We start from the raw sequence: 22,276 nt of genomic DNA on the forward strand, positions 1-22,276 counted from the left end.
GATTTCAAAATATAAAGATTAACGCACCTAATATACGATAGGTAATTAATTTATATTTATACAGCTTATTATTTATTACATTTTATGAAATATTGATTGCTTATAAACTAATCTGCTATGTATATAGCCGTTGTAAAAATATACTCTATTTGATTTTAAAAAGTGGCCGTTGAGTTTCTTGTATGTTCTTCTCACGAACTCTACTTTTCCAAACATAATATTATGGTAGATTCAGTAATTTTAAAGAAATGTTTATAGTGGCGATTCAAAAGCGCTTCGATTAAGCCCTATTAAATAAAGTTCATTTGACTATTATAAGAGTAAAGTATCACGTTAATGCCCTGACTTCGTAGCAGGCTTCTATGCATAGGAAACCTGCTAGATGAGTTGAAGAGCGGCGCATTTTACTGTCGTAAAGCAGTAATGTGTAAATCATTTATCATCAGATAACCTCTCATAGAAAAAGTTTTCAGACTTATTTAAATCCGAACTAACTAATAATACATTAAATAATTTATCTTTATATTGATATCATCAAATAAACGTAAATTCTGCCTCAAATGAATTTTCTATTTCATTCATACAGTAGTCAACCCAATCAACTTGAGGTTAATGTAATTCACCAAAACAATCGCGCGAACCTATTGTATACAAGTTGCTTAGATCCTGTGGATGAAGTCATGACCTGAGAGATGAACAAGACATACAAAGATTTACGATCCCTGCGTCACTCGAATCGTTGGCTCAGTTGGTAAGAGCGAAGGGACGGAACCCGAGAGGTAGGGTTTGAGTCCCGCATCGTTCATATAGTTTGGTTACAATATTAATTTGTATATAATTTACCAGTGGGAGGCTGCTTTGCACAGGACGCCGGCTAGATTATGCGTACCACATTTCTGTCGTGAAGCAGTAGTGTGTAAGCATTATTGTGTTTCGGTGTTATGGGCTCCGTAGCTAGTGAAATTACTGGGCAAATGAGACTTGAGACATCCCATGTCTCAAGGCGACAAGCACAGTTATAGTGCCTTTTATATTTGGAGCCACAGTTATAATTTAAGGGGTTTTTAAAGATTCCTGAGTGGCACTACATTGTAATGGGTGTAAATAATAGTTACACGGTTTCGACTGCCTCAAGAGTTCGAGTGATAGGTAATCTGTTTTTTTAAAGCTAATTAGGTTATGTCTCTACTCACAAAAGTACACAATGAAAATCCACTTTACTCTTGTAATGTACTTAATTATGTAGTGGACGGACTTCAAAAAGTTTGGAACTTTACATGAACTTCGCTCCGTACTTGCGGTCACTCAGGTTTTTGTAGTTAACTATAAAGTAATCCAACAGTTACTAGGGAACACTTTGCTGATTAAGTTTTTAAATGTCGAGTTTCACTTGTGATTGCTTTCAACAGACACAACGTAATTAACATTAACTATTAACGTAAAATATTAAAGATGAGAGTTTAATAGATGATTGATTAATTATTTGAAAATATTATTTAAATTTTTTTCATATCATGCATTCATAACAATAGCTATGTAGCAGTAACTACCTCATACACATGGGCATTTCATAGGCTATAAATTATAATGCTCTGGAGTAATGGTGGGATGTTAATGTATCGACCTGGAAGGATATTAATGGACTTATGATGTAAATCAGATTGAAATTCAAAGCTACAGTTGTATATTGAAATTACAATAAAAACATGGTACAACTAAGTCACATTCGACAAGAAAAAAATTGTAAGTTGGTTAGTATACGTACCTTGTAATCATTTATATGCATCTAATAAAATAAAAGATAACCCTTTTGAATTGAATTGAAAGTTTTTGTATCAAATAAATGACTATTATATCTTGCTGGTGTACAACCTTGGCTACAACTTATTATCTCGTGAATATTTAATTAAGTTTCCGCTGGCTAATGCTGCGAGACACCATTAATTTGGTAATATCACGGTGGACTAGCTTGAGTGGAGCCTGAGCCGGATGAGGGTAATGAAGTGGAGTTTTAAGAATATTATTATAAAAAGGATAAATGAAATATGATGTTAAGAACTAGAAAGGGTGTGTAATAACAGGATATTAACATAATTTATTTATCCCCAGTTTCTTGACTTAACAGTATTTTATAGTATATTCACGGACGAGCAACATGACACATTTCATCAGTTCATACAGTTATTACAATAACACTCTTTGTGACGTACATATATGTTATTAATCTTGATTAGATATAAGAAATTAATAGTCATAATTAAATTTTGATTAGTTCACTGTTATATGTATAATAGTCTAAACACTGTCTTTACTTTCTAACCATACTATTTTTGTATAAGAATTTATGAGACAATTCTGATCTATCGGATTTAATTATTTGTATTATGACTGTTTGTTCCTTTAAAATAAATAAATAAAATGATATAGTGGTGTAAGGTTGATGAAAATATTTAGAAACCAAATAATGACAATTAAAATCGAGATTTTTTTATTAATTGGAACTCACGTTTTAACTGTTTATATATAATTTTGATCAAACGTTTAATTATTAATGATTGTTGGAGGCGTCCAACATGATATTAATATGCAGAAGAAACAGAGATGGAGATAATAACCTGGAGGTTGGTCCACTTACATCAAATCTCGGGACGCTCAAATGATGGTTTGAGATGAGCGCCTTGCAACCGAAGGTCTTCGCCACATCGAAGCTAACTGCAAGGCATTTTCCTTTAGTTTCAGTAGCCGCAGCTTATCTTTGTTTTAGAAATACCAATATATTATCGTTGAATGGCCTTAGCGAAAGCCGTACTGCTGTCGAACATTGATGAACTGGTGACCCTCTAGGTCATAAGTTCTCTACGTGGGCGATAACGCTCCCTTGTGAGCGTTTGAGACTTTCGGGAGGGCAGTAGAAGACCCAGAGAAAATTAGGAGGCATTGAGATGGGGCAGATGGGGCGTGGGTAGATTAAAAAATATAGTCTAATAAGGCAAAAAAATACACGAAAATACTCTAGAAAAAAACATATTCTCAAAGTGGGCGGTGAGCAAAATAAGGTTGAGAAACTATGCTCTAGGTAAACAAAGAGCTTGCAGTCAATTATATCTTTTCAGATATTGGAAAACAATTTGGGATAATAACAATGATATATACAGGAACAGTTACTTAATATAAAGTGAATATAAACGATATTATTTGTTGCGTTGTAATAGTAGTATAAAATCCATTCTCTCGTTTGGTGAACTAATACCAATAATATAAATTATATTAATACTTACAAAGCCTTAATATTCCTGCCACCTTTACCTGCCTTTTCCGATTTCTTGAAGGTACAAGGAAAACCACTTTCACCAATGATATTGATATAAGGGCAATGTGGCTGCCAATACAAAGTTCAGGTGTTACCTACGACCGCGTTGTCCGATATCAGATATTTATTGAACCGACTTAGAACGATGTGGGTTATATTCGACAGTTGAAAATATATTTTTATTGAATTGATTTCTCTTTTAAAACTATTCTTTTAATTTGATTAATTTATATTTTCTTGAGTCTTAATTTATTATTTTTCGGTGGGTAGTGGTTTGTGTAAACTATTAATTTAGTACTCATGCCTTTTTTTATTGTGTGAATAAATATTTGGGTATGAATAAAATGTTAAATATTTTTTTATTATAACAATTATAATGTGTATCTACTGAGTACATCCCAGTGGAGTGGTCGTTTGCTCTTGTATTGCTGTATTTCGGTGAACGGTGTGTTTGCTAACTTCAAAGCATTATCAAACTCATAGCCACTGGCGCAAAACGATGTGATCGAGATAATTTCGCAGTACGCTACTCCATGGGACACTTTGTAGGGCGTTATCCGGATCGCACGCTCTGGGGAGATGATCCGGCTTAGCACTTGATGATATGCTTTTTAGATGTTATCCTGTCGTTTAAAAAAGTTTAATTATACGCAATATTTCTCCTACGAATTGATAATACGTAATTATCCATCCATACTGTGTGATAATACTACTGAAAAAATATATCGAATGCCAAATTTGATTACAACAGGAAAGCTTGTTGTTTCTTGACTAAGCAAATACTAAGAAGAATATCATTAGGACAGAATGCTCAAGAAATTTATAAATATTTGACCTCGTCTTCTGGCTTTGTAATGAGCTTGTCTGATTGCAAATTCTGCTTACAGTTGGATATTACATATTTTACTTTTTTTGACTTACTCGTGTAAGGCATTTAGTATTTGACTTTTAGTATTGTTTGTAAAACGATGAAGCTGTAAATGTTGATTAAAAGAATGGCAATTTTCTTGCCACTTCTTCTCATTAAAGCTCAACCTTTTCCGAATTCGTGGTAAATATATATAAAAAAAAAAACAATTGACATTCATAAGTGTCATTTCCTTGACCTGCATGAATAAAGTGATTTTGATTTAAATTGATTTTTGATTTGTTAATTTTCAATTTATACTTTACGTTTGAAATATTTTTTACGTAAGACAAATCTAATGAAATGAATAGTTCTATATTAACAATAGATATGATAAGGATTTTTTACGAAAGACGAATTTACACCCGGGTCATCTCACGGTAAGTGGTCACCGCGACTCATACTCTCTCGTAACAACAGAGGAATCACAAGAGCGTTTCCGATCTCATGAAGCGTCAAATAAACATACTTTTGAATTAAAAAATTAAGAACACATTATTGTTACGAGGGCAGGGATCGAACCGGGTTGTAAATAGTATGAAAATAAGGGACGAAACGAGCAGGACGTTCAGCTAATGGCAATTGACACGCCCTGCCCATTACAATCCAGTGCCGCTTAAGATTATTGAAAACCCCAAAAATTCCGAGCGGCACTACAATTGCGCTCGTCACCTCGAGACAAAAGATGTCAGTCTCATTTGCCCAGTAATTTCACCAGCTACGGCGCCCTTCAGACCGAAACATATTAATTTTTACATATTACTGCTTCACGGCAGAAATACCCTAATATATTAGGGTACGGCTATAGCCGGCATCCGGTGATAACACGATAACCACCCTTATAAGAACAAATTTCTTTGGTATTTGTTTCATTCCAATCAATTGAAAAACAAAAAAGCAATTGAAATAATAAGAGATTTTGTGTTATTATTTCAATTGCATTACCCGGGCTAAGTCACGACTGACCGCTCGCTCACAAATCACAAATGATAAAGCTGTTGAATCAAGAACATAATAATATTAATATGAACCAATAACTTACTTATACACAAACATTTATATTCGTTCCTTTATAAAGCGCATTTTAGTTGTTATTTTTTTTATTATTTTACTTTTTGTAATAGATAATATCATTATTGTATTAATTATTCATAAATTGAGCAATCAATGATTTTCTAGTCGTTTCTCTCTAAAGCATATTAGCATTATGGTGCTGGGATAATGTGGCGTAAATGACGATTTATGGATCTCTTTAAATCACATTAATTAGATCTTACTAAGACAGTATTGATGTAATGGTAGGTACCACCCCTGCAATGCTAGGTACAGCTGTTGAGAGTTAGATTTATTTATCCCATAAATTGTATCTAAAACATACCTTAACTTAACAGTGTAATGCTTCAGTTATAAAGGCTAATTATCAGTATTAACTGAAGCGCAATATCGCGGTGTTAGAAGATACTCACATACTAGGAGATCACTCTGTAAGCTGCCTTAATGATACAAGCTCTCAATACCAACATGTTAGCTTGGATTATAATACATACACAATTTAGGTAATACTTTGTTGTAGATATGTGTATCTTTATATATATTTGAATGATAAGCTGGATTTAAAAATATTTGCCTATCTAATAATATTTACAACGTCTCCAATGATATTTAAAAAATTATTAATTCTGAAGGAGCAGTGTGTTTCTAAACATATAATGAATGAGAAATGTTCATACACTTCTCAATCATTATATGTTTAGAAACACACAATCAAGTGTAAATGAACTCAATTTGTAGACTTCTCTATGAACAATCGATGTTTTTTTTTGAGGATATACGACGAAACATCTGATGGTAAGTGATACGACTTGCCCCTTAAAATGTCGTGCCGATCAGCATTCTTGATTGAACTCCAAATTATGAATAAAATAATTTCGCGGCAGAAAAAGGCACCGCATTTATACATACTTAGCTATCATCCTATGCAAAAACATCGTTGATGAATGAATGATTCTTAAAAATCTCTATATTTAATAGTTATCCCACAATATATTCTTCATTATTTGACACAGGCTGATATTGTTACACCGTAATCTAAGTAGACAAGTTAATGTTATCAATTAATTGTTTTATGTTAGAAATCATTCCAAGTTGAGGAAACAGGACACGCATCTTACCTGGGAATTGTATCCATAATTGTAATCCGATCCATCTTGCAAATTAATCGGGTGTTGTTTCATATAATGAATGATATTATAGTTTCCATATGTGGCCCAATAGTAATATTAATCTTATTAATATTGCTTATTGTTTGCTGATTAGTAGGGGGGAGGCTAATTATTTGGAACAAAATTATTTCATAACATCTTGAGTATTACAAATAACTATCACTCATTACGTGTTTCTCTTGTGGTTGGTGTTAATGTTTATTGTAAATGCTTAATTGCATCTTAGCTGGTACGTGGAATGTTCCACTTTAGTGTCCCACCAGTGTTTTCAATTTGTTTCCTGTGACCGTATCACAGGATCGACGCCTTCAATATCAAATAACTTCTTCAGCACCATTATTTAAGGATTAATTATTGAATAGATAACAAGATGGACTATTAAATTATTAAAACTTTCGCGAGACATTGTTATATTACTTATTAATACGACTTTACTTACGATTTAGATGTGTGGGTGGTATCCACACGGGTGAGTGAAGGACCTCCGAATGGTCCAAAACTAGTCGGTACCCACACCGATAAAATATGAGTAAAGCCGTATAAATAAATAACGTACTGTAACGACTGTGTTCTAAATATATGAAAAGATTTTTTTTATTTTCAAACCGAAATATTTTATTTCAAGAAGGATTTTTACTCTACCTGTACCTCAAGACATTGTAATACTTTTATGCCTTACACCATGCTGCTTTATTTAACACAATGTGATTGAAATGGACACGCGCTATTGCATGTTGCAACGTTATTATTATAACAAAATTTATGAAAAGCTCTTAGAAGTTTCAAAATGTTAATTTCTCATACAAAGTATTTCAAAGAGAAATAATTGGGATTTAATTTCATTGTGGATATTTCATATCATTATTCTAAATAAAAAACAATATGAACGTAAAATAACCTCTGAACAGAAATTAACACGTAAATTACAGTCACATTTTGTAAGAGCAACTTATGTTTTCAAGTCAGTCGATAGAAAATAATATGTATATATATAGAAAAACTGAGTATGAATAACCAATACTTTTACAAACGTGTATAAATAAATGTTATATCATTAAAGTGAAAAAACAAATGACAATATCAACTTCAAACAAGCAAATTTTTAATCAGTCGCTAAACCGAAAATACACAGTGCAATTCTGAGGGCATTGACAGTAATTTTATTTTTAAAACTTTCCAAGGAGGAATAAGAGTTTATAGAAAAAGGGTATCAAGTGTTTCTAAGTTTCCCTATTAAAGTACAGTCTCTAAGATAATATACATTTGTTACAGGGAATAATTAACGAAATTTATTATTAGTAACGTAGCAAATTAATGATTGTATGACTGAGGTTGAATTGGAAAGGTTTGCATCGTGTCGACTGGCCCTCGGGATTGCAGTCACTGCTGGAATGTCGAGAAATGGTAACTTACATTCAATTCCGTAATAGAATACGAGAAAAGATATTGAAAAGTTTCCAAGCGAAAAGTAATTAAATCATCAAAGATAAAGTTCATAAGATCTTTCTCATTTTCTGACAATCCAACAATTTAGCAGAACTAATGTGCTTCAGGTTTAATTATATGTAAAATGCCAATTACATTATTTAACTTATTTAAAACTTTACGATACAAATTAAACGAAGTATAATTTAACACAACAAACCGTTAATATTTTATTTGGTATTACCAAAACGAATGAAATGCAAATTGAAATTCCAAATTGATCCATTTTATGAAGGTTTCTTGGAATGAAAATTTTAATGTAAATTACGTTTTACAGCCGTTGTAACAGTACAAACTCGTGGTCTCTGTAATCTAATACTGAAAACCGAGAGAATTAAGTGTAATTTTTCAGTGTTACAAGAATTTCACAGTAATGGGCCCTAAGCCTGAACAATAATTATAATAATAATATATTAATATGCAAAAAACATAGTAAACATAGATGTTAAAATATTATAATAATGAGCTTATATTATGTTTTGCTAGCACTACTCATAGCAAGCAAATATTTAACTTTAATGAATATCAGAATTTCGTTTCCATAAATTCCTTAACACTATGAAAATTATTAAGAAAAATTGCAATATGAAAAACGTTAATTCTATCGAAATAGCAAGTTTTAGTTAATATTTTAAATAAATAAATATATAAAACTTATTTAATTCAGACCATTTTCCATATATTTTTAGTAGAGTAATACTTAAAACTACACTGGCTTTCAAAAGTAAGTATCACACACACACACACACATACTCACGCCTTGTTCCCGTCGGGGTAGGCAGAGACAATAGAATGCCATTTGCTTCTATCCTTACAGACCTCGCTTCCTCTACATTCATTACTCTTTTCATACATGCTCGCCGGTTGCGGGTGCTTCGGACCTCTCCTTTTCTCAAAACGTCGCCAATTTGATCGACGAATGTTCTACGAGGTCTCCCGCGACCGACTTGCCCCCACACACTTGCCTTATATATTTGACGCGTCATTATTTCTTCACTCATTCGCTCCACGTGTCCAAACCATTTAAGGATTCCTTTTTCAGTCCTTGTCACAACATCCTATTTCAAACCACAGCGCGCTCGTATTACCGCATTCGGAATTCTATCAGTCTGCTTTTATGCTTCTTCTGCCATACCCAACTCTCACTTCCATACATTAACGTGGCGACAAGCACTCCAATATGTACAGCCATTCGCGCTTCTATTGGCACAGTCTTACCGTTTATAAAGGCATGCAGCGCTCCATTCACACAATTTCCCGCAGTCACTCTCCTTTCAATATCACCTTCATATATTCCGTCTCTTGTAAACATGCTACCCAAGTAAGTATCACACTTTTAAAATTGGGATAACGTTTTAAGTTCACAAGATATACTTTCGAAATAAAAGACGAAAAAAGACTCCAAAGAGAATTTAATTTTGTACATAAAAACTTTATAGTCGGTAACCTTTTTTTAAGAATTGGCTGAAAAAGAACTTCAAAAACAAAACCATTCCTTTTTCAAAGTGGACGTTTCCGAATTACAATTTTACCATTCACATTTTTCTTTCTGTTTTAAATTTTTTTCAAGATCGATGGGTCTTGTTTTAAAAATTTATGCTAAAAGCACATAACATTTATTTATCATGCCTCTTTCAGTTGAAGAATGTGCTAGGATCATGGCTTTTCTGGAACTAGGCATCAGTATGCGTCGCACTGCAAGAATGGTGGGTGTGACGGTATGAACGGTCCAGAAGGTAAAGCGAAGGTACGAAGAGACTGGACACCATCTGAGGAGACCTTGTAATGGCAGACCCAGGTGTACCAGTGCCCGAGAAGATTGTTATATTATTTCCATTGTGTTAAGAAATCGCCACCAAAATGCAGTTGAAGTCCAGCAATAGCTACTTCAGACCCGGAGGGACTACATTAGTGACAGTACAGTGAGAAGAAGACTTTTTGAAGCAAATTAATTGAAACCCCGAAGACCAGCGAGTGGCCCAAAACTCGAGAGACAGCGTCGAGTAGCGAGACTGCGATACGCCCGTGAAGATGCAGTGGGATGAAGAAGAATGGTCAAGAATTTTGTTTGCAGATGAATCTCGATTCTCCCTTTACACTTCTGATGGAAGGCGAAATGTTTACAGGCGACCTGGTGAGCAATACCTTCAAGCCTGCATCTCAGAAAGAGTCCAATACGGTGGAGGCAGTGTACATGTATGGGCTGGCATATCTTCAGAAGGTCGCACAGAGCTAGTAGCCATAGAAAATGGTACCCTCACTAGGCAAAGATATGCTCAAGAGATTCTCTATGAGTATGCAGAGCCGTATTTAGCAAATATGGGTAACTGGAAAAACGCCTTGAACAAGGTTACATTAACCTGTGCGGTACAACGGTAGAACATACTGGCCAGCATATTGCAGCGGACAGCCAACGATTTCCGTTCCCTTTCAATATCTGCATCATCTTTAAGTTACAATATAGCCAAGGTATTGTTGGCCTATTTGGTTCAATCGGCGATTTATCAGCTTTTCTATAGACAGTCCAATTACCAATAATAATAAATAACCGCCTTTTCGCAAATAGCAGTGGGAGGCTCCTTTGCACCGGATGCCGGCTAGATTATGGGTACCACAACGGCGCCCATTTCTGCCGTGAAGCAGTAATGTGTAAGCATCACTGTGTTTGGGTCTGAGGAGCGCCGTAGCTAGTGAAATTACTGGGAAATGAGACTTGACAACTTATGTCTCAATGTGATCAGCTCAGTTATAGTGCCGCTCAGAATCTTTGGGTTTTTCAATAATCCTGAGCGGCACTGAATTGTAATGGGCAGTGCGTATCAACTACCATCAGCTGCACGTCCTGCTTGTCTCGTTAACAATTCGCCTAAATGAATGGTCGGTTATCCTCCAGTGGCATTTGCGTACTATATAAATTAATATTTCTTCACAATCATTTACGAGTATCACAAATTGAAGGACCCGAAGCAAGCTTTTACAACGAATTACAACATTATATAACGTATATGACAGTTGAGATAGTACGTAAATCGTATCATACTCCTTTGAAACACGTTCTCTCAATATTTGTCAATACTGGTAAACGAACATAATCAAAGCTTGCTTCCTGCAAAATACTTAACACTGTACGCGTTTGTAGATGCAATAGAATATTTCAACCACAGAACAGTCAAATTTACCGGAAGGCCTACCATCAACTTTTTATTAGCGATGCGATTCCAATGCAGTTAAGTTTAGGTACCTTAACTGAATCGCTTAAAGTCGTACCATGAAGTGCCTTTTACTGAATGGCGTTTGGATCGCTTATGAAGAATGAACGAAATAAATTTTCACCTCTCCAGCACGAAAAGGGCGCTATTGCTACGTGAAAACTCGCAGCTAATTTTAGCGGATTTTTTGCGAAAAAAAATACTAAAAATACATTTTAAAATTGCGCATTATAGCTTCAAATTATAAACCATTAAGCCTTTTTTGTACTTATTAAATAATAGTAAAATAAATAGGTGTTTTCGTAAAAATAAAGAGTTATGAACGCACCTCCATTAATGTTTGATTTGACAGGAGCACAGAGTACATTTTATTATTCGTTCTTGCGAACTCCTGCCTCGTCTTTTGTATTTCATTTTCGTTATTTATTTTCAGTATTTTGTTCTACAAAAAAGTATTCTAATCTCATCTTTCATCAATAAAATTTTACTTTTCTGTATGTTCTCACTATTTTTAAATGTTATTAACAACATGATTCACTTTCCTCTAAGGAAGTAGCAACTTTTTTCGAATCACTCACTTAGACACATAAGCTATCCAGTTAAGGTTGAAATATTTTGTACGATATTACATTGTAATCCATATTTTATATTAAAAAAAAAGCCCGCTGAGTTTCTTGCGCCCATTCTTCTCAGGTCTGAGGCAGTCTCTTTTGAATGGGTGGTAGATTTTGACGTTCAATAAGTGATTTTAAATCATATTTTGAATAAAAATATTTGAATATGAATATGAATTACCATCTGCGGCTGAAATATGCCATCAAAATTTCAGATGACATAAGTATCTTTAAGCTGATATCGTCATGATAATAATATGAAGTTCAAGTTTCATTTTTTTTAAATATTGAATAATTATTTTTTAATACACTATTACATAAATAACCCTAAACTAGCCATAACTTCAAATACCTACTGTTGATAGACTACGAAAATAATCATACTTAAATAACAAGTACATACACAGGAGATAATAATGTTATAAATATAACATCTTAAAATCTACTCCCAAACAACTATTGTCTTGATTAGTAAACAAATATTCATTGTAAGGTAAAACAAATATTTTTACTAAGTACCTTATATATACACCAATTTTCAAAATATTTATAACGGGGTTGAAACCGTTACCTTGTTATCTAAATTAAGCCTTTGAGAATAAAAATAACATTACTTGATATATTTTTTAAATCTCGTCGCTCTTAGCCCAAAGGGCTGACTGAGTGACTAAATTTCATAGGATGACTCGATGTTTTGAAGCCCTCTTATGGATAAAGGTTACTAAACAAACTGTCAATTTCTTAGTCGCGCTAAAAGTTTAGTGACTGGTCGCAAGCCAAAACAATATTTGTCTAAAGAAATAAAACAAAATATAAAAATCAAATCTAAGTAAACAATATTTCTCGACATAGTTTCTGACATCGATATTCCGATGCAAACATATTTGCATCGTTCTATGAATTAGGGTGTAGATAAATTCGAGCACAAAATTACTACGACTTCTCGTGCTACACACCTCCAGAGAAATTTTTCCTCATTTATAAAACACCAGTCTATAAAACTATATAAAATGACGCCATTTCGACTCATAAGTGTTTGTTATTCATGCCTATTTCATTCATAATTAAATTCGAATTTTAAGGAAATTAAAACGAAATACAAAATATATATTAGAGTAAAAAATATTAGCAGTAGTTTATACATATTTTATGCGTGGGTTTTATCGGAACCTGCCTGTATTTATTAGGTTGACCCACAAAGTGAAAAAAACCGGCCAAGTGAGAGTTTGGTTCGCGCACGAAAGGTTCGAGGCCGGAAACCGCAACAGAAATACGCCATTTGTGAAAATTTTAACTGTCTTACTATCATGGTTCATGAGATACAACCTGGTGACAGATGGTATCTGGATGGATCTTAGTAAATAGGTTTTAGTTTATACCGGCACCCTTCATAGACAAACGTTACCAACAAACCTTACATCAGTACAATAGTAGCTTCGTGTACGGTCTACTGACATGCTGAAACCTTGCGAATGTATTAAGAGACAGCTTTGATCGAGAGCGGGTTGCGCTGCTACTAAACAAACGACAGTCTATTACAGTATTCATTGGAACTGAAGTCTGAATACTCAATATGCATGAAGAGGAACTAGGTCATATGATAAGATTTAACATCGCATGCTTGTATGTTTGTTCGGGTTAAATATTGAATCTAGATTTTGCTATTCTCAATCAACTGAAACTGTACTTTTGCTTGTTGGCCTTAGGTAATGTAAACATATAGATAGGTTGTGTCAGCTGTGAACACGCCAAAAAAAATTACGCCGAACTGTAAGCCTCTGTTTTCAGCAATGAATGCACACTTACGATGTGACTAATGTATGGCAGATGTAAGACATAGATGTGATACATACTAAAGTAATAAACCTGGTATACACACGACCATCCAGAACGGTTCAAAGTGGAAGCTAGAGCGTGCGGTGCTCCCGGAAACGATGTCAAAATATTTAAGACGCCGTTCATTTGTTGTTGACACAAACGGGACGTCCAATAATGTCCAGTTTTAGCTAGTAATCATCGTTGGATACATTACATATTGTTCTGCGGATCTGCTTATTATATTTGATATAGAAACTGACACAAATAACATATTAAGTTTATCTGATCATAAATATTCACCGCTACCAACGCTCTCTTGAAGCATAGAATTACAAGTGCCGATTGTCGGCCATTTGGGGCCTAGCGCTTGTTTGAATATACCTACATCCTGGTGGTATACTTATGATCTGGTGGTTCTTAATGTTTATTCCAGGCTTAGTAAATACTTAATTAATAATATCCAACGGGTCACAATATAATTGCTATAAATACTCGCTGTATTGATAAAAGCCATCAAGTGAGTCTCAAGTTCGTCTGCTGATAGTCTGTTGGTACTTAATTAAGCTTCTTTGTATGAATATACGGAATGGTCAACGTTAAAGAAATTATATATACGACGTTATAGTACATACATAAACATATAACATTATACAAATACACCAATATATCCCCTCTCTCATATTTATTATTTTATGTTGCAACTGTTTTTAATGGAATTTGAACCCGAGCACTGAAAATGCCCAAACCTTACTCATTCAATGTGTTCCCAGTTAAGGGTGGTGTGAAGGACTTCTACGTCGCATCGATATTCATGAAGTTACTTTAGAATAAGAATAAGAATAATTTATTTAAATTGATCTTTTTACATAAATTACATTAACTTTAAATATTTTACAAGCTTATATATAAGTATGACTAAATTATGATTGCCTTTGAATCACCACACTAGTCGGAGACTGTATCGTGGGATCAAACAAAGATATGATTAACAGTAAACCATTATCTTGGTTGTCATCATTGGCATTACTATTACAAATTTTGAAGACACTATATACAACTGTAAAATAATAATTTAATTAAAAAAACTACAAATTATTCAATACTAAATTTAAAAGAAAGTAAAATAAAATTAAAGTAACAACATGTCTTTGTGTGTGTGTGTGTGTGTGTGTGTGTGTTTATGTGTATGTGTGTGCAAAATTAAATACAAGGGATCAAAATATTTTCAGTTTTTTCATAATCTAATTCTCCTAGGTATTTACTGATTTTTATTTTCATATTGTTTGTACTTAAGTCTAATATACCAACATGTTTATGCATAAAATTATATAAATATTTAGATATATAAGGTGCCAGTCGTTCTGAAAACTTGGTATTAATTCTTGGGCGAGTTATGTTAAACGTGCGTTTAATTTTTTTAGTGGCAAAACCAGGAGTATTGAGAACATTTTTGTGCTCCTTCATTACACTTCTTTAACTATTGCGTTTGAGGTATGAGCTGACAGGACGCTTAAAGTGACCATAACAGTAATAGTATTTGTATTGGACTATTACGAATTTCGAGCTTATAATAGTTTTCGTAATTGCAATGATGAATTTAGCTGAAGAGCTCGTGGTGATTTGTAAATGTAATATTCATAACTTAATGCTACAAAGTGTTGAATTTAATACAATCCGACTAGGCTTAATTTAAAAGACACACTCCTAACATGGACATCTGATATTTTATATTTTAAGACTCATGTGAAACTCAAAATACATTTTTAAGTTGTTTCAATATTTTGCATGCTGCACATGAGGACTAATAAACCCTATACAAAATCGATATAATATACGCGTCCAATATAATTAATTATATGACGGTGCTTTTATAATATAATAATATTCTTTATAATATTGACTTCTATGATAATATATAATTCAATATCTTGTTTTTAATATTTTGATAAATGTAGAACTGCAATGCAAGTGAAGTTTAGAATAAATAACCAATTTAAGAGCTAAATGTTTAAGATCCAGTCTTTATATTTATGAATACTCTCAAAGTAAAAGCCTTTATAAATACTACTTTCCAAAAAGCATGGTTACTATATCTTACAAGTGACAGTTTCATTAATGCTTGGTACATAAGTAATTAAAAAATGCAGGCAATTTAAAACTGCAGCTCTGCAACAAATTCTGGTATTTTCTAGCCAATTAATAGCTCGATGTCGCTCCGTTTTCAAATAATGAAACCGATCCCGCAGCTGTTAATTAGTTTAATTTATGTTATGAGTTCAGTGCTACCAACGACGATAACACTAACAGTCTGGGTGTTCTTTAGACTAGGTACTTCATTGAAAAAAACTCTTAGTTTTGCTGATTTGGTACAATTTAGTGTAATTTAGAATAATATTGGTGAGCGTGGTAATACAGTTCAGCTATCCCAAAAATAAAACATTATTTTACAGTAGACCAAAATCATAATATATTTGACTAGCCATACAAAATTAGGTAAAATTGCCCCAAAGTGACTATTGTGTGATAAAGATTATTGTGTGATATTATTATTGCCTATGTTTGCATAAATCTAGAATTCGTTTTGATTACTTTATGCATGTTTTAAGAGCCCTAGTTAGAATAGTTATTTTGGTCTATTTGACTATTAACTAATTGAAACACAGCATGTTACCTTACTAGGTTTTTCAATTTCTTAATTTGTTAATTCAATTAGAAACATAAGAAAGCACGATTAAATTTGAATAAGATTGATAAATGTTAGAAGTGATACTTATTTATGAAGTTAAAATAATTAAACTTAATAAAATTTTAAACGAAACAAACCTTAACACCGAACAAAACCTAAACATAAAAAAATATAAAAAATAGACGCGCGGTCGTGACTCAACCATACGATCTAACACAAAAAACGTTAGAAGATCCAAACATTTAATCCATGTAAACAAAGGGTCAAAACCTTCGAAACCGACTATTTATTCAGTATGCTATAGTAATATATATTTTAAAGTAACTATATATATTATAGTAGTAACGTTTCGTTTAGCTAATTCAACTGATGTTGATGTATTGTATACTAAGTTATTGTAGAATTATTATATTTACGTGTTTCTCTTAATTTATAGAACTTTTTTTATAGAATGGAATGAAACTAAATAAAAACAACATATTAACTATTACTTTTTTTACATTACTTTATATGTCACGTAAGACACCCTACGTGCTTCTATGTATATCAGACATCAATATTTCATTATTGTTTGTTTAGTAGCTAATACGTGAAAGCGTAACAACCACAGTCTATCCAGGTCACGCTTGGCGATAATTAATTCTGGAAACAGAATTATATCTGAGCCACTCTATATATATTTGTGCTAGTAGTGGTCGTCCTAGTTTGAACCACGACCGGGGTTGCTTAATTTGGGTGAGCGCTAAGACCTTTAAGCAATCTACATTCTCCCTTACTCCTCGTTGTACCTAGGTAACACTGAAAATTTTACGTCCACGCTTAAACTTGTTAAACCAATTGTAAATAGTGGCACGAGATGGGGCTTCATTAAGAAATGCTAATCGCAGCCTATCATAGCTTTGTTGTTGAGTGAGCCCACAACGAAAGTCGTAATAAATCAGTCCCGCATCGTTCATAAAATTTTGTTGTTTTTCAAATTTTATTTGTGTATTAATCTTAGAAGTGAGGGTTATCACTTTCAAAACATAACAAATTGTTTAGATTTACAAGAGCGACATCTCATGTCAATTTTCTAATATGAAGCATACAAGATTTAATAATGAGACGTCACTCGAACGGCTAGCTTAGTTGGTAAGAGCATCGGCACGGAACGCCGGAGGTCGTGGGTTCGAGTCCCGCATCGTTCATAAAATTTTGTTGTTTTCCAAATTTTATTTGTGTTTTAATCCACGAAGTGAGGGTTATCACTTTAAAAACATAACAAATTGTTTACTTTATGAAAAAGCTTAAGTTTTATTAAAACTAGTTTTTTAAATAGAAGAAGCTGAGTTTAGGCGGTAATTAATAAGTTCAATGGCGAACCTTTTATGTTTAAATGTTTGGAATTTACAATTTAAAATACGAGAAGACAAGATCCTTATGAAATATTTTTTCTTATGGATGACAGGAGGACAAACGAGCACACGGGTTCCAGATGGTAAGTGATCACCGCTGTCCATCTTGTAATACCAGAGGAATCACAGAAGCGTTGTCGATATGATAATAATATTTAAATAAATATTTATAAGGTATCTACTAAATGAAGATTATAAAATTACCTATCTTACTTTTTGAATTCTAAGGCATCCCTAGTGAACATACTGCATAGTGCAATATGTATTATTGACAGTGACAGGTGGACAGGGGAAATTGTCTATAAATGCTGTCTCCCTAACGTCGACACATTCCCGCTGCAACCGTTGACTAATTGAGGCGTTACGCTGCCCGATTTCTGTTCGAATATTAGTCATTGTGTAATACGTCATTTATTATTAGAAGCTTAACAAATTGATCTATTTGATTTAAAAATAAATTATTTGGATGATAGTTTTTTTTTGTGAATTTTTAGTAGGTGGTAAGTATTAAAATTTGTTATAAAGACCCTTTTGATCGTTTTTTCTAGTATAGTTTATAATATTCTGCTGAAATATCACCACAGTAACACAACTACCGCTATCTAAGCAAATAATAATATTACAAGCTGACCCGGCAAACGTTGTTTTGCTATTTCTTCGACTTACTTTTTAAATTAGACTATCACGAAAAAGTCTTTTCATCTTTCAGGTTAATATTGACACTCACAAAAATATGGCTTTCTATTGGTAACAGTCAAAATCAAATGAACTTTATCTACAAGCTAGCTACAAGCCACGACAAGTATAATACATGAGATCATTATATATGTAGACAACATGTATTTGATCAAACAATTTTATCAAACAAGTTTCATACTAATAGTGTCTACCACAAGTTTTATGTTTTTGTATTTTGAAAACATTGCATACAACTTGTATTTGTAATTTTTATGAAACTTCTGAAATACGTGTATAATACCTTGGTGTAAATGAGGGGCAAGAATATTTCAGACAAGTTCAATACATGTTAAAAACAAATAATTGTGTTTAATTCTACAAGTTTTGTATAAAACAACTTTTTGACTTGTTTCTTGGTGTAAACGAGGGGTAAGAGTTTGTAGTAGTGTTGTAAACTTCACAGGTGAAGGTGTTAGTTTTCAGTTTTATTACTCTTTATTATTATTATACTGTTTGTTTCCTCTAAATAAATAAATAAAATAAAACTACGAGTAATATAAGTTACAACCAATGAAGTCCTATACATAATATAAGGACATATTATTTTCTTTTGGTATTCCGATAACGGAACTGCAAAAGTCATTCAACTGAACTGTCCGAATCAAATCTGAACTGAGTAGCTGCTTATTAATCAAAAATATTTTAAACAACTGGAGTAAATCCGGCAATGTATAGATATAGCAGTCGAAGGTTATAATGGTGCTAGCGTAAAGACGTTTAGAGAAATAATACGGCCTTACATATTTTTTTCATAAACTATCAGTATTTATACATTAATTTTATAGTCATAGATAAGATTTGTTATACTATTACTGATTTACATTGTCTTAGGTATGTATTACAAAAAACAGTGAAAGCAATATTTCGTAACACGTAAGCAATAAATTAGTACCTCGAGTCCCTTTTGTAGTTTAGCTTTGTGCCTCTGACGTTAATGTATTGGTTCGTTGAGGAAATTGGTGTATTTTACAGTACCTACTAGATCACATCGCATCCTTGGCACAGTTCGTATCCAAATATAAAAGTTCATATATGTGGCGATCGGGAGAGTACGTAACTATATTTCGTTAACAATTATAAGCTTTTTGTCTGAAACTTATTTATTAATGATTATGTGAATAAGTAATGTTAGGAAATTAATAGACTAAGGATGATCGTTATTTTATAATAATGGATATATCATCATACAAACGATCCTAATGAGACCCATACTAGAACCAGCAACAGAATACAATAGAAATATATTTATTTACCAGGGAGTGACAATGACAAAATATTGAAACAAGAATTAGTATTTTTATAGAATAGATGGACAAACGAGCTAACGGTCACCTGGTGTTAAGTGATCATCGCCGCCCACATTCTCTTGCAATACCAGAGGAATCACACGAGCGTTGCCGGCCTTTAATGAAGGTGTACGCGCTTTTTTTGAAGGTACCCATGTCGTATCATCCGGAAACACCGCACAAGAAAGCTTCCACAGCTTTGTAGTAAGTTGAAGAAAGCTCCTTGAAAACCGCACTATGGAGGACCGTCACACATCCAGATGGTGTGGATGACATCCTAACTAGATATGTTTAGTTTAGTATATAATTGTTGTTAATTTAATTATTATAGTAATACTGTAATTCAAGCGAGGTGTCGCCCTTGAGGTTCATGTGTCACGCGGGGTCACAGAAGGTCAGCGTTGCAGCACACTTGTGTTAAAACACATGCTGAGTGACTCGTTTTTAAACACCACACATTTTTATATTTGTAAATTTTTAAGTTACTTCTTTTTTTTATTTGTGTGTGTATTAAAATAAATATTTTTTTCTTTCTTTCTTTCTTTCGAATGATATCCTAAATGTCACGAAGCTACATCAGTTCGAAAAGGGGTTTTGAAATGGGAAGAAAACCGATATGAAACTCCCAGCCCATCTTAATAATATAATAACTTAACTTCATTAATATAATATCAAACAATTTTAGGTGGCTCTATGTATGGTAGATCTATACTATATAGAAAGCCTTCTTTGTCAAAGAGGCTTTAATATATTTCTTGAATTAGTGCTCAGTGAGTCCTAATATACTGTGTAGGTTTTTTTACTTGTCAATTATAAACAATGCAATTGCCCGTTTTATTGAAAATTGTGTATATATTATGTGCATTAATGATAACCTAAAAATTTATAATTTTTTTTAAACAAAACTATGCACATTTAATCAAGCGAATCAGTTAACAAAAAAGGTTGGTGTTAAATTTATATTACTTATTTGTTATAACTTTTCACTCATAACATTTCATCGGATATATTCAAATAAAACTGAAATGCACTACTGACCTACTTTCATTGTTATTTTAGTAATTAAAACGAAACTTTTCTATCAGGAAGTATATAATAACTCACTAACAACTATACAAATTAAAATGAATAAATACTGCTTAAAAGTTATTCTGACTCTTGCAACAACTAAAATTAAAACTTAATATTATATTCTTTATTGTATTTAAAAAGGTGACGAAATATAAAAACGACTTTTGGGTTTGTAAAACATAAAACTCACCTATATAGGAGTAAAGTTTTAAATCAATTTTTGTATGTATTTGTACCCAGAAGCAGGTGTATGTATTATTATTAGTATTAGTTAGTATTAAAATATATTTACAATAAAATATATTTTTTCTACACTATTTTCAATTTAAATGAATGGCCTCCGGTACTCGACACTAACCTATGCGAAACATAGCGGCACTAGGCCGCTACTTCACGCCGGTATTCTGTGCGAGTGTGGTAAGTAACCCGGACGAGTCTGGCCCGATTGTGCTGACGTCAAAAGACGGCAGAGTGACTCTCCTACTTCTAAAAAGCCCTTAGTCGCCTCTTACGACACCCATGGGCCTGGGACTCCCCTATTCTTTTTACGCCCCGGGGGATGTACAGGACAAAGATTAATAGTCTTTAGGTTTTTAGCAGAACTGCAACTACAGCAATAAACGTGTTTACAAGTTGAGAGGGTGCATGTAAATAAAAGTCACATCCGGATTCCTACATCATCGAAATCCTACAAATACAGGAAATCAACGTAAAACTATTAGAATGCTACGAGTGCATTATTTGTTAACATCCAGGAGAAAACTGGGTGGCCTAGTTCATAACAACGTCAAATATAATTAAATGTATATTAGAAGATTATAAAATATTAAAATAATCTGAAGTCATTTGTCAAACTGTTCATCAGTTACATGTAAAAATTAAGTTGTTGATATGCTCACGAATAATTAAAGCGAAACAGTACATTGAGCTTCCATCGATTGTTTCAATTACGAGTTATTGTCTGTTAAAAGCCTATAATAGGCAACACAAATGGCATCACAGTAATGGTCACTTTAGCGCGGTGTCAGCTGTCCAACTCAGAATGAACTGGTTAAATTTGCTTCATTAATATTGAGAGAGTGTTGTCAAGGTAACACAACCTTACAATCAACAAATTCTGAGTCTGAGATTTTTGAATGATAATAATAAATCCTCTAACTCTTTTGCTAAATAGATATACAACAATAAAATAAAAAAATTTAACAAAAAAATAACCGTCTTCAAAAACACTATTCCAAAACAATCGATATAATGTGCACTAAAAAGTATAAAATAATTGCGTATTTTTATACAATCTAATTAATTAATCTAATTCTAGTTACGATTATTGTTATTTTTGGAATCGGTGTCCTTCCACCGGGACCCGCTCTCGCCTCCTCACGACTCAAGCACATCTCACCTATAACTATGTAATTAATTAGATTGTATAAAACTACGCAATTATTTTTATATTTTTAGTGCACATTATTTTTGAAGTCGGTTGTTTTTTTGTTAAAATTTTTTTATTTTATGATTTTTAGTGAGTTTTAAGTACAC

This window comes from Leptidea sinapis, chromosome 11, assembly GCF_905404315.1.
Source record: "Leptidea sinapis chromosome 11, ilLepSina1.1, whole genome shotgun sequence".
NCBI classification, from domain to species: domain Eukaryota; kingdom Metazoa; phylum Arthropoda; class Insecta; order Lepidoptera; family Pieridae; genus Leptidea; species Leptidea sinapis.